This window comes from Vicia villosa, linkage group LG6 (assembly GCF_029867415.1).
Source record: "Vicia villosa cultivar HV-30 ecotype Madison, WI linkage group LG6, Vvil1.0, whole genome shotgun sequence".
Taxonomy (NCBI): domain Eukaryota; kingdom Viridiplantae; phylum Streptophyta; class Magnoliopsida; order Fabales; family Fabaceae; genus Vicia; species Vicia villosa.
In genome coordinates, this window is record NC_081185.1 from 138,621,592 (window position 1) to 138,626,370 (window position 4,779).

Below are 4,779 nucleotides of genomic sequence, written 5' to 3' on the forward strand. Positions count from 1 at the left end.
TTTCGAATTTGTCTCCACCAAGAAGATTTTGTTTCCGTAATTCAACCAGACCCCTTTTCGTGACATGGCTCAATCTCATGTGCCAGATTTCTGTCTTCGACAAAGATTTCGTGGATGCAAAATTTGTCGAACCACTTACAACTTCACCCTCAAGCTAAGGGTATACAAGCCTTGTTTCTTCATGCCTCTCAAGAGTTCCTTCGACCCCTTCATGACTCTTAGAATACTTTCTTATCCCTGGAAAATATATCCTTTCTTGTCAAATTCACTAAGAGAAAGCAAATTTCTCTTCAAATCAGAAACATACCTGACTTCAGTCAACAACCTTATTGATTCATCATGAAGCTTGAATCTCACAGATCCAACACCTATAATCTTGCAAGATTTATTGTTTCCCGGCAGTACTGATCCACCATCTTGATCACATAATTCCTCAATCAAGTATTTGTTTGGAGTCATGTGCCAAGTGCAACCTGAATCCATAATCCACTCCTTCCTAGAGTCACTGCTTGAAACCACAAGGACATCGGATGATTCAAAATTGTAACACCCCATTTTCTACCCGGCATTTATAATAAAATCAGAGTTTCAAAATTTTTCCAACAAACATGTGATGTCACATTTCAACATAACATAACAACAATCAGATACATAACACTTTATTTTGGAGGATCACATAACAACTTTTATTAGTTAAGTATCGGAACTCAAGATATTCACCATATACAACATATTGATCTTTGTTTAATAACAACATCTTAAACAACATTGTACTTAGGGTTAAATACTATTCACACCCTGCCAAAGTAGCGAGATTCGATTTTCCCCCTTATTAAAAAAAAATTTAGCCTTCGCCCCTTAGAAAACAAGATTCTGTTTCCAGGAACCCCCTGTTCCATGTTTGGCTGACTGGGCTGGGAGAATCTTGCTGACTGGGCGCCTGATTTCCTTGTTTGGAAACCAGGATTCGAACCCAGGTTACTTAGGCTCCAGCGCTGCAAACTTACCACCAATCCATGCATATTTAGTTGTTTATTGTTCCCAAAGAGTGTTATATATTAATACTTCATTCTTTTTCAATAACATATAAATTAAAACTGTAATAATATTTAAATAATTATATAAATGTATTACTTAATAATTACATAATTATAAATTAACGTAAATTAAATATTTTAAAGTTTTTTTAACATAATTATATAAACTGTAATAATAGTTAAATAATTATAAAAAAACGTAAATTAAATATTTTAAAGTTTTTTTTATAATTATATAATATAATATATAAAAATGTTAATTAAAACGTTTTTTTAATAAAGTTGAATATTTTTTTTAAAATTGAATAAAGTTTAATAATTAACGTTTTTAATTTTTTTAATAAACGTTTTTTTTAATAAATATGTACAGCTTTTTTTAAAAAAATTTAAATAAATTTAATTAAATTTAAAAAAAACGTTAAAATGTATTATTTAAATATATAATATAATATATATAAATGTTAATTAAAATTTTTTTTTAATAAAGTTGAATAATTTTTTTAAAGTTGAATAAAGTTTAATAATTAACGTTTTTAATTTTTTTAATAAACGTTTTTTTTAATAAATATGTACAGCTTTTTTTTATATTTATATTATTAAAGTTTTTTTAATTTATATAAACGTTTTTAATAATTTTATTTATATGTTTTCTTCAGTTTTTTTATAATTATATAAATGTATTATTTAATAATTTCAATAAATGTTTTTAATTAATGTTTTTAATTAATATTTTAATTATATAAATGTTTTTTTATAATTATATCAATGTTTTTTTAATTAACGTTATAATTATATAAATGTATTTTTAATTAACGTTTTAATTATATTAATGGTTTTTATAATTAAAAACGTTCTAATTATATAAATCTTTTTTTAAAATGTTTTTTAAAAGTTGAATAATTTTAAAAAAGAGTTTTTTTATAATTATGTACAGCTTTTTGAATTATATAAATATTTTTATAAATGTTTTTTATAGTTATATAAATGTTTATATAAATTATTAGAAAAATTATTAAAAACGTTTATTACATAAAACATTTAAATAAAATTATTAAAAAAAACGTTAATTAAAATAAATTTAAATAATTTATAATTATGTAATTATTAAGTAATACATTTATATAATTATTTAAATATTATTACAGTTTTAATTTATATGTTATTGAAAAAGAATGAAGTATTAATATATAACCCTCTTTAGCAAAAATAAAAAACTAAATATGCATGGAGTGGTGGTAAGCTTGCAGCGCTGTAGCCTAAGTAACCTGGGTTCGAATCCTGGTTTTGCAACTTGCTACTTTGGCAGGGGGTGAATAGTATTTAACCCTTGTACTTATTAATTTCAATCTTTAATTATCATAAACAAGTCAACAAGGAACAATCAGCATTACAACAACTAAGTATCCCCCAAGTGCTAGGTATCAGAGCGAATGAACCGACTTGGACTAACAACAACTAAGTCTTTATTCTTGATTCACCTGTGCGTTACCAATAGAGGGAAACATTATAACAGAAGGGGTGAGATTCTCAAATGTGGTACCATCTACAAAACTTAAACACACATCAACTCAAATCCACAATAATTTCAACATCAATATCAACAACGTAGTAACAACTCAACAACTTCTTCAACGTTGTGCTAATAAATAAAGGCAATCATCACATTTCAATGTTGGCCAAAGGCCTACAACTTATATCAACATGTCAACAACAACCATGTATTATAACAATATTAATCAACAACAAACAACCCAATCATTTACTGAAATATATTTAACGGCTTACTCATCAACAATTTATAATAATAATTTTTCAACATATTATAACGGCAATTTATCAACAATTATAATAACAACTTTTCAACATAATATAGCAGCAACTCATCAACAAATTATAATAACAACTTTTCAACATGATATAGCTGCAACTCATCAACAATTTATAATAACAACTTTTCAAAATATTATAATAACACTTATCAACAAATTATAATAACAACTTTTCAACATAGTATAATTAATTCATCAAACATATATTCAACTATTAATTTACTCTACTGACAATCCTTATGAACTTAATTGGTTAATGGTCTGACTCAAGTAATAATAAAACTATTTCAAAAGGGTCAAATACCTTTAATTATCTGTCATATATCCTCAAAATGTTTCTCAATTATACTACTAATATAATAGTCTATTACTCACCAAATTTACCAATTAAATTAACATTAACAGGATCAATTTTCTATATCAATTTTACCGCATCACAACAACAACAACACAAACGGAAATAATTTCAACAATCCAATCTCACATACTATTCATCATATACCCGGTTATAGAGCAAAAACTCCACCCTTACCTTGGATTGAAGATCGCTCTATTCCACTGGTCGAATCTTTGTACTTTACCTCTTTGCCCTTTTTCTTCGCAACAACTTTTCCACGATCTCTTTTTCTCCTCCCAATCCTTATTTTTCTTCCTACAAAACTTTTCCTTTGTTTTCTAACAACCAAAACCTAATATTTCTTTTTATTCAACTTAATCCAAATAATAATAATAATAATAATATTTTTCGTGGGCCTAATATTCTTATTGGGCCTAATAAAAAATTGTAAATTTTTATGATTGATAAGTTTTTAATGTGAACTACTTATTAAGCTGTCTAAAGAGTCCATCATAACACATTGATATACTTAAGAGACATTTAAAATATTTTAAAAGAACACTCGGATTTTTTATTTCTCTTGATTAAAATGAAAGGTTATAAAATAGTTTTTAAAAACTGATTAAAAATGACAATGAATTTTTATGATCGATAAAAAAAAAACATATTGATCTACTCAAAACACATCTAATATATTAATTTTTACTACTTAACAAGGGCTACGTTTAAAAAAGAAAATCAAACTGAGTTAAACACTATATAAGTGGTGTAAGTAGAACATTAAATATATAAATCATAAAGTGACAAGTAATTGATACATTTGTTGAGGATGCAAAATATGGCTAAAATTGTCAAGTTTTCTTATGTTATGATTATCAGTTTCTCCTTATTTCTTATCACCGTGAAAGCAAAAAGTTAGCCATTTTTTCTTTTTAAATTTCTTTCTTTACTTTATATATAATATTCTATCCTATTTTAATAATGCTTATTTTTATTTTCTTTTTTCAATATAGTGGAGGGAGATGATTGTATTGCTAGTGCCGATTGTGAATGCGACCATCCATTGATACCTGTGTGTTTTTATAACTTGTGTAAGTGTATTTCATTATAATTTAATGTATATTTAGTTTATTTTTTCGAATTTCATGGACCTTGTAGTTATGGGTTGTATCTAGATTGATGTTAAATGAAATACAATTAGGTGTTAAAAAATATTATATATAAACTATCTTCTTCTCTAGTTTTGAAGATAGCACCATGGCCTTCAATTTAAGCACCAATTTTCCTTTGCAATTTTATCGTTTATTATAATATTTTTAATATTCATGTTGAAAATAGTTATTGTGTAAATTTAAAGCCATTATTTTATAGTATTTTGTTCATAATAGTTTTAGGCTTTGGATTTTCTCACTCTTCAATTTACTTCACTATTATTCTATGTCTTAAAATAAGTGTCATATTTGATATTTTTATAAAAATTAGAAAAATATAATAAATGAAATAGAGAATAATAATTTTATTAAAATATCCTTATTAATTATTGGTATATTTAAATTAATATTAATGTAAAGTAATA

The 4,779-nt window shown here is 25.2% G+C and overlaps 1 long non-coding RNA gene across 1 annotated transcript; it reads left to right on the forward strand.

Moving 5' to 3' along the window:
• The first annotated feature begins 3,825 nt into the window (after positions 1-3,825).
• On the forward strand, positions 3,826-4,496 carry LOC131612522 (uncharacterized). The gene is made up of 2 exons (XR_009287404.1): positions 3,826-4,117; positions 4,217-4,496. It is a non-coding gene; the product is annotated as an uncharacterized LOC131612522 (long non-coding RNA).
• The last annotated feature ends 283 nt before the right edge of the window (positions 4,497-4,779 follow it).